The sequence below is a fragment of the Taudactylus pleione genome, unplaced genomic scaffold, assembly GCF_031769625.1.
Source record: "Taudactylus pleione unplaced genomic scaffold, aTauple2 ptg000061l, whole genome shotgun sequence".
In the NCBI taxonomy this organism is placed as follows: domain Eukaryota; kingdom Metazoa; phylum Chordata; class Amphibia; order Anura; family Myobatrachidae; genus Taudactylus; species Taudactylus pleione.
In genome coordinates, this window is record NW_028284463.1 from 9,220,295 (window position 1) to 9,237,216 (window position 16,922).

A 16,922-nucleotide genomic window follows, 5' to 3' on the forward strand; every position below is an offset into this window, starting at 1 on the left:
AATACTGTACTGTCGGCACTGTCCCAGACTTATACATTGTAAAGGTTTCATTACTTTACAAACTGCAGAACTCTCGTAATGGGTGATGTGTGTGGCCTAGCGGTCTAATGCCTAGTCTCACTGCTTCTCCCCTCTTCTTGTTCCATGGGTTTGAGACCTTGAAAATATGTTTTTTTAAATTATTTTTAAAATCTTCACTTAAAATATTCAGTATTCAATACAGTACACGTGGAGCACATGCCCAGTGCTTCGGGAGTCAAACAGCAAAAATAGGATTTTTATTATTGTACATACAGTACTGTACCTTAGAATGCAAACTTGCGTCAATGCCGGTGCTGATACAGACGTGGACATTATAGTGATTTTTTATGACCATCAAGTGGTAATGGGCTCTGTTAAAGAGAGTGGTCTCTGTATAACAAACTGACTGTGTGTTTAAACCGCAAAATTGCGTCAATGTCAGCGCATGCCCAGTGGATGGGTTTCAATTACTATGGAATGTGTGCCGCATGTCCAGTGGAGCCAAGCCATAAACCAAGTAGCGCTATGCCATGGCGCATGCCTACTTGTCTGTATTGCTACAGTACTGTTGAATTTTCACACTTGTGCCATTCTGCACTGTCCGAGACTTACCATACAGTATACACAATAGTATTATCATGACTCCTGAAAGTGCTACAGTAGTGGACTTTGTTTGGAGGGAAGGTTCTGTATTACAAACTGACTGTGCTCTAGAGCGCAAACTTGCGTCAATGACAATGTTGTCCCAGACTTGGAAACTTTAGTGATTTAATGTGTTCAGTAACTGATAGTTGACTCTGTTTGAGAGAGTCCCTGCACTACAAACTGACTCTGCATTTAAACCGCAAAATTGCGTCAATGTCTGCACAGTTGGCGCTGTGGTGACTTATAGCCAGTTCTGATGGGTTACGGTACAAATAGGATCTCTGTTGCGTGCCCAGTGGCAGGGTTGCAATGCATTGCCAGTGGTGCTGCGCCATAGCCATACCCTTGTAGCGCTATGCCATGGCATACAGTATGGAAGATCATACAGTAGCGGGTCATGATTCACACACAGTGAAAGTGGGATCTCCGTATTACACACTGACTGTGTAATAATAATATTAAAAATAAAAAGTGTAACCTTGACTGTCTAATATTAATAAAAAAAAAAAAAAAAGTTTAACCTTACAGGTTTCAAACCCGGGTTGTACAGACGTCTGCAATGTAGAAGTTCGATTTCTTACCTCTACGCTACAGACGCCTGAGTACTTCATTGTATGGTACTGTAGATGTCACATAAAGTACTGTAGAGGACAGATGCAATTATTACTAGGAGAGACTAGTGAGCGAGGGGTTAGGTGATCCGTCTTGCTTACACTTCTCTCCTTATGTTTGAGACCTTGATAATTAAATTTATTTTTTTAATGTTCACTATAGTACTGTAGTTCAGTATTGTTATCCAACCCTTACAAAAGTCAATATATTAAACTGTGTGTACTGTAGATGTGCCCAGCTACAGTACTGTAGTTTGTTACTCCATACGGTACACCATATACCGCATTGCTAGTTGCGCGCTACACTGTGGCATATTGAGTCTCATAGCACTGCGCATGCCCAGTTGTCTGTATTATAGTAAGTACAATACGGTAGACATTGTAGTGATTCCATGACTCTAGGAACTACAGTACAGTACAGTAGATGCAGTAGTCTAGGGGGCTAATGCCTAGCCCTACTGCATCTACCATTTTCTTGTCCCGCTGGTTCGAGACCTTTAAAATATATACTGTATACGGTAATTTTATTTTGTTTTAAATCTTCACTAATACATTATCCAGAAATTCTGGTATTTCTATGCCACAGTACTTTATGACAAAAAAGTGTAACCTTGATGTGTAATAATAATGAAAAATCAAAAGTGTAACCTTTCAAGTTTCGAACTCGCAAAAGGGTTTTACAGGCAGCGTAATGTGTTGGTTTGATTATTTACCATTACACTACAGCCGCCTGCAATACCAAGGTTGCACCTGGCTTGAGTGTGTCCTACAATACTGTACATCATCGTATCTCAGGCGCATGCCCAGATCTACGGTATACCCATGTAGAGCTTTTTTTTTTTTTAAGTCTTCGCTAATTTTGTTCAGTATTGTTTTCAAACCCTTACTAAACTCAGTACATTTTATATATTAGGAGGTAAATTTACTAAGATGGGAGTTCTATTAAGAAGTGATGTTGCCCATAGCAACCAATCAGATTCCAGGTATTATCTTCTAGAAGGTGCTACTGTAGATAAATGAGAAGTAGAATCTGATTGGTTGCTAAGGGGAAAATACAGTACAGTAACTTCTTAAATAGAACTCCCATCTTAGTAAATTTACCCCTACATGTTTAACTTTTTCCCCCCAATTTTTTTTCTTCCGCCCCCAAAATGAATGTGAATTTTTGGAGTGTTCTGACTGTTTTTTTTTTTTTAAAAGTTACGCAGTTTACAGTACCTTTAGGGGACTGTCTTAAGGCTGCACGTTGAATGCTTCCCGCAATGTTGCACCCCAATTCACCAATTTTTTCCGCCTGCTATTCATACACTAGGCGAAACTTTTTCACATACTGTCTTACTGTACATTGCATTGACTTCCCGCCTACGGTAGGCGGAAAAGCTTTCAAATTGAATACAGCGATAATTTTACGCCTAGCGAAATGATGTAATCTGCTAAACTTTTTTTAGCCAATCACGTCTTTTTGCTCCAATGGGTGAAAAAGTGCCAACCAATGTGCTCCCAACTGTCATCTCACAGGCTGTGTTTGAAAAATGACAGTTGGGAGCTGATTGACTGACACCTTATCACTTTTTTATCACTTTTCACTCTGTCTCCTAACACTGCTTAGTACAGTAAATAGACCCCTTGGAGTGAAAAGATGAGGCCGGCTAAAAAAAGTAAATAGACCCCTAAATTGAAAATGTCCCTCAGTGTATACAGTACCGTATGTCTACTGTATTGTATTCTACTGTAAGTGCCGGGCAGCTGTGAAATCACTGTGATGGGCAACAGGGATACTGTACAGTATATGACTGTGGGCGGCAACCCCCATCGGCCAGCGCGCCCCTGGTGAGTGAAATCCTGGCCAATAGCACGATACACCCCTGTTATTGATTTTTTGTACCTTTTTAATGACAGATGCACGTGTTGGGTCTCAGGTGCACTTAAAGACTAAATTACATACAGTACAAACACCAATTTTATTAATTAATGACAATTTTTATTTAACCTACAGTAACATGCTGTACAGAGGGGGGGAACTTCTTTAGCTTTCCACCCCTGTAGTCCTCTACTGTCCCCCGCTTCTTTCTTCTGCCACTGGAATGTCCTGGAATTCCAAGCTGGAAACGGACATGACTACTGTATAGTACCTAGGAGGAAGGAGATGACGTGAGAACTGTCCTTCCTCAATACCGACTGATACGCCCTATTGGACCAAGGACTACACAAAAAGATTAGGCTTTTAAGTTAAAATCATCACTGGCACTTTTGGCCTCAGATCGAGAGTTTCACCTATACCAGGTGCTGACTCTACCTCGCATCGGAGTGCAAGGTCCACTGTATGCCCTGAAGAAAGAAGGATAGGCAGAGATGAACAGACAGTAAAAGACAGACACACAGGTTCTCACCGGAGATGCTCTTGTTCTTCATCCTGCTTGATCCCACACACCCTGTACTGTAGAGAGAGAATCCGCTGTGCAGGGCCCTTCCCTGCTCTAACAGTGTCACACTAATCCACTTCTCCACATTAATATACTGTATGCCCTAACTAACCAGCCTAACAAATTTATTAATAACAAATTTGTATTATAATTAAGCCTGGTGGCAAAATACTGTAAGCAGTGCCCCTAGGCCCACAGCCAATATAACGATAAAAAAAAAATACATGAAACAAGACAGTATTTGGGTGCCCCAGATGGAGGTGAACAACAGCTGTCATTTTGAGGTCAAAAGTGAAAATAACTCCAACCCCCCCCTACTGTAGCAGCAGGTGGCCCTTGGTTTCCCAAAGAACAAACTGCCAGGGAGCTAGAAGTATCAGAAGATTCATCTGAATGCAATAACAGAGCACTAACATTATCAAAAATGCTTTTCTCACCTGATCCTGATGTCGAAGGGACCGCCGCTCCAACCATACAGTAGATGTACAGTAGAAGCCTGTCTCAATGGACGGTGCACCCACTACTGTACAGTACTGTATGTCTGCAACTATGGATGTGGATGTTGAAGCAGCCACTACTACTGTACTGTATATGAACCAAAGGAACCTGAAAACTTGAAACATCTGCATTACAAACAGCAACATCAAGCACAGTAGCAGAAACTGGCAGCTGCAGCACAATCTGTGATGATGCCAATGTGTGCCATGGAACAGGGGGCAATGTAAAGTAAAAGTAGGTGTACTGTAGGAGCCAGTGGAAGGGGTGGTTGAACCATTAGCTGCGGGCTTGCACACTGACTAGGCACATACTGAACTGTACAGTATTGAACCCGCTGTGCATAAGGGTTAAACAGTGTAGGGGCAGTGACATAATGCTGTGAGATTTGTACTGGGCCATGAGAAAAGGATGGGGTGCAAAACTGCTGATTAATCCCCACTAATTGTGGTTGCAATGACCGTTAGAGGTCTCGCGACTTTGACCACGTGGCCGGGAGGGGGAGCAGTGCGGTGGTGACAGGGCATGGCTGGGGAATAGGGTTAAATACTGTATGAACAGAGGTGTGTGACAGCAGAAACGCAAGGACAGGGGAGGGGAAGAGAGAAATGAATGAAATTAAAGAATGAAAGGAAAAGAGTAAAAATATGAAGTACAGTACATAAGGTACAGTAAGGGAAAGGAATTCTAAATAAAAAGCTTATAAAATAAATTAGGAGAATACTGTATAATGTAGAGACAGAAAGCACAACCACAATACTGAACATACAGTATGGACACAGTGTACAGTACTTAGCAGTCCGGATCACAAACTGAAAAGAGGAAGTTAAACCCCTCCTGCACATTACTAATTATATACAGTACAGTATAAGCTACATAACAGTTGCTTGACCGTTTCTTTTGATGACAACTGGTAAGACTCTATGGAGATGATCAATATCATTTTTACACTGGGCACGTGTCAATACTGTTCTCCAAAACTTCATTATCCCATCCAAAAGTTCCTGTTTAGTTGTTGGTTTCACATCAGACCTGATAAACCTCTTCAACTGGGCCCAGACCAATTCAATGCGATTCATGTCTGGTGACCTACAGGAAAGTAAAAAAAATCAAATATTCAGTCACAGTACTGTACTTTAGTAAAAAGTGTACTAGAATAATTACTGCTCGGTACTGTACATACTTTTTTGTACAGTAAACAGTTAATACAGTACTATAGGACAATACTCACTCTGGTGGTGTGCGTTCCCAATTTATCCCTCTCTCTTCCATGAATTTCGCTGAAGCCAAATGTTTTGGATCATTATCCTGGAATAATCGATGTTCTGATGGAAAGCATTTTCTCACAAATGGCACCATACAGCAATCTACTATTTTTTCTTGGAAGAAGGTCTTATCCATGATGACTAAAGAGATGAGAAATTATTGTCAGTAACAAGCGTACACTGTACAGGACTGTAAATAATTTTTACAACAAACATTACTGTACTGCACCTTCAAAAATATAGATCGGACCTGCACCCCAACGAGATATACCTCCCCATACATGGACCTTTAACGGATGCTTCGGACAGGGTTTAAGTGAGAGATGTGCACAGTGTCGGAAGGACAGTTGAGAACCTCTCGAGAGAAACTGAAGTTTCATCTGTGAAAATTATGTCATTAAAATTCTCTCCACTCTCTATCTACCGTTGTGCTTGTTCAACTCTCTTTTCTTTATTAACATCCCTTATCATGGGATTTATCCGGTGGAATAAAAACAAGTTTTCGTTTACTGTCATGTAAAATCAGTGCATTATTAATATATATATATATATATATATATATATATGTATTTTATGTACAGTACCTTGTAGGGCCAAAAGTCCACCCCAGTTCCTTACGCATCCGTTTGAGAATACGTTGGATTTGTAAAGCTGTACGCTCATCATCCTCACAAGTCAATATGTGCACAATCTTTTTGACGCTCCTATGGTAGAACACATACAGAGCATATACTGTAGCAATTATTGGACAGTTAGTGTTGAAATTGGAACACAATACAGTAGCAATCTAGCAACATACAGTATAATAAAAAAAATGTTGCTGTAAAGTACCTACCATGTGCATTTAGAAGGAAATCTATATCTGGTCTGCGTTCTCTCAAATGCATGATAGAGCACAGTCTGTAAACTAACAAGAACACCACACTCTTTCAGCCAGGCCTGGATCTGTCGTGTTGTTTTGTGTTCTTTTTTCATGATTGCAATTATCTTGCTGATGGCTTTGCTGATTTTTGCCATTTTTGCCGACAAAATCTGTGGAGAGAACAAGAGAAATACGGTACAGTACTGTTGCTGAGTATACAGACTGAGAACAGTATACAGTACATAATTTAATGTTCAGTATCTTAAAAAACACAGGGGGGTATTACATTCTTACTGTACATCAGCCGTAACATGTGTACACCGGTATATACTGTACTGTACTAGTAAATTTCATTTTGCAGGCTGTGTTTAATAAATGATAGTTTTGAGCTAATTAGTGATATATATTTCCCAATTTAATCTCACATCAAGCTTTCATACAGTAGATACAGTATGCCCCTTAATATGCAAATATGCATCTACCGTATGAAGGAGACAAACAGGACAATAAACACAGCAATATTGCGCCTGAAACTAAAATGGCCGCTGAGCAAAACAAGATGGCGGCGGGGACAGAACGGTCACTCACAGGAGACTATATGGGACAATGGGCAACTAGGAATCGATCAATGGTATACGGTGTGTTTAATTGAAGCTCGATACGCAAATAAGTGACTACGGGAACGGAGCATGCCGAGGCAGCGGGATATTAAACACAGCAGTTTTGCGACTGAAACTAAAATGGCCGCTGAGCAAAACAAGATGGCGGCAGGGACAGGACGGTCACTCACGGGAGACAAAACACAGCAATAGAATTCCTTCCCGCTGAAAATCTGGCCGCTGATTGGTGTATTTGAAAAATGCACTTCCTTGTGGTCCAATGGCATAGCAGAGTTTCGGCGGCAAGGTTTTCTTTGTCTCTGGTAGCATAAAAGAGCATCTCAGACAGGACTAGCTATCCACACTGTGAATCTGCTACTTAACTGTACAGACTTGCTGCTCGGATTGTCTCATCGGCACGTATCAACAGTACGAACCCTTGAGATACTACTACTACCTGCAACGCTGACTGACTTCTAAGTAGCTGTTGTTGCTGCTCATTACCGTGATCTACCTCTGCAACTCTGCCTGACTTCTGAGTCACCTTTGTTGCAGTACCCTGAGCTTCTACAGCTGTTTCCTACAGTATCAACCCGCTGGTAGTGTAAGTACGGTAGCTTGCTATGTTATGGTTCACGGTCATTTTGCAGTTTGCTGTGTTAGACGCTGATTTGCGTAGCCAGGTTTCAATGCATAAGGTACCAATTTGTTTCGCTCGGCGGCCATCTTAGTTTCATTCGCAATATTGCTGTGTTTAATATCCCGCTGCCTCGGCATGCCCCATCCCCGTAGATGCTTATTTGCGTATCAAGCTTCAGTCAAACACACCATACACCATTGATCAATTCCTAGCTGCCCATTGTCCCTTATAGTCTCCCGTAAGTGACCATCCTGTACTCGCCGCCATCTTGTTTTGCTCAGCGGCCATTTTAGTTTCAGTCGCAATATTGCTGTGTTGAACATCCCGCTGCCTCGGCATGCCCCATCCCCGTAGAAGCTTATTTGCATATAGAGCTTCAATCAAACACACCGTACACCATTGATCGATTCCTAGCTGCCCGTTGTCCCTTATAGTCTCCCGTGAGTGACCATCCTGTCCCCGCCACCATCTTGTTTTGTTCAGTGGCCATTTTAGTTTCAGTCTCAATATTGCTGTGTTTAATATCCTGCTGCCTCGGTATGCCCCGTCCTTCACCCATCCCCGTAGATGCATATTTGTGTATCAAGTAACTATCACACACACCGATCGTTTCCTAGCCTCCCGCTGCCCCTCATAGTCTCCCGTGAGTGACCGTCCTGTACTAGCCACCATCTTGTTTTGCTCAGCGGCCATTTTAGTTTCAGTCGCAATATTGCTGTGTTTAACGTCCCGCTGCCTCGGTATGCCCCATCCTTCACCCATCCCCATAGGCGCTTATTTGTGTATCGATTAACTATCACACACACCGATCATTTCCTAGCCTCCCGCTACCCCTCATAGTCTCCCATGAGTGACCGTCCTGTCCCCGCCATCTTGTTTTGCTCAGTGGCCATTTTATTTTTCAGTCGCAAAATTGCTGTGTTTAATATCCCGCTGCCTCAGCATGCCCTGTCCCCATAGTCGCTTATTTGCACATATTATACCTAAAGTACAGTATCATTGCATTATTGCACCACTTTGCACATTTAACTTTTACACTAATGGTTCTAATTAAGTATGTGCAGGCTCGGTTTTACTCGGAATTACTTGGTTCTTATCGCCACTTTACCGCAAATTCGGATTTATTATATTGGCTATCCAAAACACATGACAGGCGATAGCCAATAAAATGCCGTTTAAGATCCGAGTAAATCCGAGTAAAACCGAACCCGCTCACCCCTAGTTCTAATGGTACTGTACACACTAAGTTTTGATTTATGTTATAAAAATAGCACATTTGGGGCTCTACTTTACAGTACTGTACTGTATATCAGTTCAGATATTCACACATTTTATTACTGATGAGCTGATACCTACCGTACAGTACTGTACAGTATATAATTAGGGAGTGGTCTTTAGACACCTATATTATTTATCATATTTATTATCTTGTGCCTCTATACAATCTCACAATATTGGTTAGTGCTTTAACAGTTGGCGCTGTAATCTCCTATATTTACCTGTATATACTGTATAACACACGCACAGTGTTAGGATACAGTGAAAAGAGATACTGTAAGGTACTTTACCAACCAATCAGCTCCCAAATGTAATTATTCAAATACAACGTTGAAAAATTACAGTTGGGAACTGATTGGTTGGTGCAGTACTGTACAGTACCTTACCTGTACCATTTTTGGCACAGACAAACAAATGACTGGGCATACAGTACAGTAGCACTTGTAGCCATTGATTTGCAGATGGACACAAGCATTTATTCTGTGTGGAAGGGTCAACATACTGTACAGTACTGTACGTCGAAATTACCAGGTCTCTGACCCAGGTTAAATGTAAGGTCAAAGTGACCCTTTCACACAGTAAAAATCTGTTCATCAGCAAATTACTGCACCAAGTACAGTAAAGTGCTTTACTGTAAATGCTACAGTACTGTAATTTGCTTTTCTGTGTGATAGGGTTATTACTGGAGTTGTATAGAGTACAGTAGCAGCACATTCTTGAAAGTGCAGTATGAGTACTGTAATTGTTTAGAGTGTTGTAATGTGAAACATTTACTGTATACAGTACATGTATTTCCACTATTTTACTTAACATTGTATTTAGTGTCTTTATACTTGTGTATTTCAGAGTGCACCGAACTGTCAAAATGGTGAAGAGCAAAGGTTTTTACAACGGAAACGAATCTTGCCCACTTCCAATGACCAAAAGGCTGAGTGCACTAGTCCCACAATGGTCTACAAGCAAACCTTCCAAGAAGAAAACAGGTAAGGAAAATTTACAGGTACCTCTTCTAGTCAAGGCAAGGAAGAATGCAAAGCCCAAGAACAACTCTTTGCAAGTGGACATCGGAGAAAATGGACCAGGGAACGTGGAGCAACCCATGAACGTCCAGAACCAGGAGGAAACAGCAGTCATTTATGGACCAGAAGAATTGGACACCTTTGAGCCTCTTGTTGAAGATGTATCCCACTCACCAACTCGTCGAAAGCTGTCATTCCAAGAAGATAACGCATGCACATGTAGCTGTGCTAGGTTGCTGTGCTGTGATACTAAACGAAAATTCCCCTTGGTATTTCCCTTCGTTTGTAAATGGGGCACAGAGTGAGAAGTGATAAGATACCAGCCAATCAGCTCCCAAATTTCATTTTTTAAACACAGCCTGTGAGATGACAGTTGGGAGCTGATTGGAGACCCCTGAATCTGTCCGTGACGTACAGTATTAATGTCAGACTTAAAGGGGGCAGGCCCAGCACAGAAAAATAGTGTGTACAGTACTGTAAGTTAACATAGATTTGGTCGACAGGCATTAGAATAGTGGATCAATCAACTTGCCTTTTGTTACTGTAGGTTTATTAAGCAAACAAGCCATGTCGACCAATAGTGTGTCACCCTTTAGTCCATGTACAGTACAGTACTGTAGATTTAATCAGCCTGTCAATCAAATGTCTGCCAGTCATGTCAGTATGTGGTAACAACTGTCAGTCATCGTCAGATACTGTAGTATCCAACACCCTACAGTGCAGTGTACAGTAATGTAGAGTATGTCAGAGTCGTGCATTGTACTGTATTCATTATTGTACAGTATACTGTAATTCATGTGATTATACAGCAATACTGTACTTACTTCGCCTTATATGCCTCCGGATGCGCTCTAGACGAGGCCTATCCCTCCTCAGCAGGTCCGACCACCTGCGCTGCAGTGAGCAAATGTTGCAGCTCAGGCCGTAGAGCCTGTGTATTTCACAGCTTGCACTTCTGTAGGCGAGCTCTTTGTCTTGGTTTGTTGCGAAGGCTTGGTCCCGCCACTTCACCAAGACAAAGAGCTCACCTGAAGAGAATCGTCTTGCCCTCATAGCAGCCATTTTCAATAGCCAGTGACGCACGTCGTACATCACACAGCGCATAACGTATGGTGCACAGCACATGATGCACGACGCACGTCGACACTAATTCACACATTACGGCAGGCGTCTGTGGTGCACTGTAATGTAGTCATAACCGTAGTGGCAAAGTAGTGTGGGCATCACGGGATTGAAAAGTTTCTGAAGTCATGAAATCACTATTGTGTAACATTCATAGCGGCACACTACAGTAGTTGTCCTAGCAGATGGAGGATGGTAACTTTTCGTAGCCATTTTCAGGACACAAGGGCAGAGATGACTGCTTACAGTAAATGCATTAACAAAGCATCCTTTATTATGGTAATTAGAGGCTCTTGCTTGCTTTGGGGGAAGGGACCTGATGCACTGTGTATGACTCTTGGCCCACTGGGCATGCACCACAAATCCCATTGCATCCCTCCTACTGGGTATGCACCTGCCAGAGATGGAAATTCAACAGCATACCGACTGCAGTAATACAGCCAACTGCGCATGCTTAGTGATGGCATAGCACTACATGGCGTATGGCTTGGTGCCACAGATCCCATTGTACCCCCTCCATTTCTAATCCATCGCAGATGGCTGACAGCCACCATAGCACCAACCATGTAATACAGAGAGCTCTCTCTCATACAGATCCCACTACTACCGTACTTAGTGTGCAAGGTTGGAACAGCATCACCATTGTCATAAGTTTGCGATGCAATGCTATTTTGCGCTTCAAACACACAGTCATTTTTGAACACAGCACTCTCTCACAGAAACCACTCTCTGACACAGTCCAAGAGACGTAGCTATAGTGTGTAAGGCTGAGACCGCATCTACATTGTCGCATGTTTGCGTTTTGTGCTTTGGGCGCACAGTTTGTGATACAGAGCCCTGTCTCTCATTCTATACAGTCCATTCACTACCAGTTTCTGCAGTTATGAAATCACTATTCTGTGGTGCAAAATTCAACAGCACCGTCAGTTTTTAATATACAGTACAGGCACATTCATATCGGCACACTAGTTGTCCTAGCAGATGGGGGATGGTGTCCTTGGCAACGGTCACTATTCGTAGCATTTTTCAGGACATTAGGGCAGAGCTGACTGCTTACAGTAAATGGATTAACAAAGCATTCTTTTTTTATGGTAATGAGAGGCTCTTGCTTGCTTTGGGGGAAGGGACCTGATGCACTGTGTATGACTCTCGGCCCACTGGGCATGTGTCAGAAATCCCATCGCAACCCTCCTACTGGGCATGCACCCGCCAGAGATGGAAATTCTACAGCATACTGACTGCAGTAATACAGCCAACTGCGCATGCTCAGTGATGGCATAGTGCTACATGGCGTATGGCTTGGCACCACTCATCCCATTGTACCCCCCCATTTCTAATCCATCGCAGATGGCTGACAGCCACCATAGTGCCAACCGTGTAATACAGAGAGCTCTCTCTCATACAGATCCCACTACTACCGTACTTAGTGTGCAAGGTTGGAACAGCATCACCATTGTCATAAGTTTGCGATGCAACACTATTTTGCGCTTCAAATGCACAGTCAGCTTTGAACACAGAGCTCTCTCTCACAGTCAGAAACCACTCTCAGACACAGTCCAAGAGACGTAGCTATAGTGTGTAAGGCTGAGACCGCAACTACGTTGTTGCATGTTTGCGTTTTGCGTTTTAGGCACACAGTTTGAAATACAGAGCCCTCTCTTGGCGCTACAGATCCCATTGTAACTCCTCCACTGGGCATGCGCATGAAATCCCATTGCAACCCCTCGAAGCAGACAGCCACCACAGCGCAGACATTGACGAAAGTTTTGCACTATTTAAACACACAATCAGTTTGTAATGTCTTACTTTTAAGCAGCTTTTTAAAGAACAACACTACAGTATTACAGTACAACACTACTAAAGTAGTTTCACTATAGTGTCCAGAGCAGACAGTGACAATAAAAAAAATATACGGTACGGTATATTCTTTTCCAGGGATCGAACCCAGGACCATAATTCAACCAAAGTGATCACTTAACCACTAGCCCACACGACAGCTACAGTGAACCGCACAGAGCGGCCTCATCCTTGTGCACTCCTCCCGCTGCTGTTTTTAATTTTAAAAAAAATTGTCATACTGTAATTCATCCCATCTCAGTGAAAGATGTGCGTGCATCTCATTAATCTACAGTATTGGTTGTACCATGACAAAAACTCGGGCAACTTCTCTACTGTTCAGTTACTGCACCGTACCGTATGTACAATACTGTATGTACATTATGTGACATTAAAAATACAGTATTGGTTGTGCGAACATGCAAATGCTGTGAATGTGATATCCATCCAATTTACTGTAAGTTTAACAGTATGGCATTCAGTACAAGGCATTCAGTACAAATTACAACAGTGGAGCACTCGCCACCCAGCGGTTAAGCACTGTATTACATGCAATTACAAAAGTGGAGCACTCACCACCCAGCGGTTAAGCACTGTATTACATGTCGTAGCATATCCTTCGTTGAAGAATACCACGGTATGCCACAAGTCCATGGCATGACTCAGTGGCCTGCACGCCATGCCACAAGTCCATGGCTTGACTCACGCCACGCCATGAGCAACAAAATAGCTGGGCAGATCTGTAAGTATGTTTCATGTGAATCTGACACTCTGGAACTTTTTGTGCAGTGACTGCCTTTTCAGCGATTCCTCAACTAAACACAACCATTATTACCATCTATACACTAGCTAGTTTTATTTACTTTTATTACATGCATTTATTGTATATGTGTACATGTTTCATGTTTGTATTGAACATATGATCAATTGATAATCTTATTGGTTAATACCTTATATTTATTAAAATCATTACGTTATTCATTTCTGCCAGAGTGGTTATTTTAAATATTTCTCCAGTGTTTGCGGGGTTGCAATTTGTTCCCCTTCCTTCTTAACCACTGCAGGTAATTGTAGTAGTTCTAGTGTATCAATCAAGCGCTGGGTATTTTGTTTCTTCAGGTAATTATTTGACCCATACATAAAGTTAAAACATATACAGCATTTCTGAGTTCCTTAGGTTACATAACAGGTATATCCAAATGGATTCTACATGGTACAAGGGGATGTGAACATCTGGCAGCAGGTAAGTATGTATGAGTGAGGTAGGTGTGTAATAAATTTATACTATCTATGGTGTGTGTGTTGTGTCTTTTTTTAACTATTTATTTTACAGTGGGGGTATGGATGTGGCCACCTGCTAGCACTTGTAGTTCCACAAGTGCCAAAGGGCAGGCATGCTGGCACCTATAGTTCCACTGTAAAATACAATAGTTTAATACTATTTCACACTTTATTACCCCCGTAACCACCGTTCAAGGGGTGTGGGGAAGAGCCCCGGGCTTCAGACCAAGCCTGGGGTTTCAGGAGAGTGGGACCCCTTTTTTGGGGGATCCCCACCTCCCATGAGATCCCCAGCTTGGCCTGACCAGCTTGGGGTAAGAATGCTTTGGCCATGGAGACCCTGTAATAGAGTCTCCTCTCTGTGGCATTACACCCTGGTTGCTTTGTGTCCAGTGCTGGTTTTAAATATAGGGGGAACCCTATGCATTTTTCCCCCCTATATTTAAAAACAAAACTGATCCTGCATCCAGGTGCTGGTTCCTAAATTATGGTGGGACCCTACTCATTTTGTTCCCCATAATTTTTGGAACCAGGACTGGTTGACCAGTCCAGGGCTGGTTAGGCTTTTGGGTGGGGACCCCACATCAATTATTTCAAATAAATTAACCCATAAAATATTTAAAAAAAACAAGCAGCCAGCACATATTTTACTGATATGTGCAGGCTGCATGTTCAGGAGAGAAAGTCGGGCAGAGAACTCGGGGCTTCAACACAGACAGGATCGATTAAATACACCATCAAACAAAACCTGTCAAAATCGGAAGCATGGTATATTCCTGATTTTTAAAGTGAAAAAAAAAATGGCCGTTTTTGATCAATCCTATCCAAAATGAAATATGGGACAAATCGGGACCAACACGAATCTTAGTAAATTTACCCCTTACTCTCTAGATAGAAAACTATATCTAGAAGGTAATAACATATTTAAATGTATTTGTTTGAACATGCTACACTATATAATTCTCATTCCCTGGAGGTACATCTCATCCAGATAAGACCATGGGGGAGATGTACCAAACCTTAGAGAGATATGAACTGGAAGTGTTGCCCAGAGCAGCCAATCAGCTTCTAATTGCCATTTTATAGACTGTATTGGATAAATGATAGCTGAAAGCTGATTGGCTACTATAGGCAAGTTCTCTGCTTTAATCTCTCTCTAAGGTTTGAAACGTCTCCTCCATTAGAGAAATCCAAAACATTGATTTATATGAGCAACTTACAGTATTTATCCCTATCACACATAGGTATGATCTTGGTGTTTTATAATGTTTAATGCACTATGTTTGTCTTTACTGGTTCTCATTGGGGGAGGTGTATTAAATATTCAAGAGAGAAAAAGTGGAGAAGTTGCCCACAGCAACCAATAAGCTTCTAACTGTCATTTCATAGACTGTGCTAGATAAATGTCAATTAGCTGATTGGTTGCTTTGCTCTATTTCTCCACTTTAACTTTCTAAAAGACTTATACATAGATACAGTACATCTACCCAAGTACTTTCTCAGAAATGTGTGCAATCTACAGGTATATTTCCATAGGAGGCCGACCCCCGTGCTTTGGTTTTGATTTTGGTTTTAGGTCCAGAATCATCTTCGTGTTTTGGTTTTGGATCTGTTTATTTTTTTAAATAAATAGAATAAAAACAGCTAAAATCATATAATTTAGACATGTTTGGACAAGTTTACATGCAACCCAAAACCCGTGTTCATCTATTAAATCAGAGTTACGAACTGACTGCAGAACCAAACCCGGGACTCAGTTTGACTTTGAACCACAAAGTGATTCTAAATTTGGACTCATTTTGACTCGGAACCACTAAATTTGGTTGTTGTTGGTTCTCTGAGAACCGGACCTGCACATCTTTACTATTAATTTGTTTAACATGTTATCTGCACTACGCACTATGAGACTATATTTGAAGGCTATTTATAGCTGTTTATGTATTTATTTAGCATGGGATATGAAGATGGAAAGATAAAGAATGCTGGATCTAGTGCAAATCAGACTGGATGTAGACCTCTATGGAACACAATGGGCCGTGCTGAATATGAACCTTAATGCATTGACTTCCACTGGATGGGGATCTCTCTTTATTGACCACTCTGGAAGTGATCAATAAAGGACATCAATGACTTGCTCTAGACTAGGAATGGGGTTTTGCATATTGATCTGGATCTGGATTGGATGTTTGTCTTGAATTCATTTCTGCCACGTTAAGTATTTATTTGTAATTACAAGTCCAATTAGTGCAACACCACCAGTGTAATATTTATGGATTGGATGTTTACCTTGAAATATCGGATGCAGAAATACATCCATGCAAAAGCAGAGGACCACCCATATTACTAACCAGTGTATTGTAGTTTATGTGGTTCACAGGGTTATTAAATGGTAGGATTGCTACCAGCCTGCCCCTTGACTCTGCTCTCTCCAAGCTCCTCTGTTTTCTAACCTTCAATGTTTTCCTGCGCCTTGTTCACATTTAACCATTCTAATGGTGTCTTCATTTCATTCATTTTCAGGTGCTAACATGCACTTACCTCCCCCATTTCTGTCTAACTATGGCCCCGTTTTTTTGCTCTGCTTTGCTTCCACTATTCTTGATAGACTTGTCTTGAAACATCTGACCCACTTTATATCCTCCCACTCTATCATTGATCCTCAGTAAATTCACAAATGACTTAATCCTAGTCAACAGACCACTTCTCCCTTCTCATAGTCCTTGCATGAAGTGGTTTATTATGGATGTTTTGAATTCATTTACCTGGCACAGCTACATGAGGTGTGACCACAATCAGCTGGGCTTTCACTGGTGTGGTTGCATCCA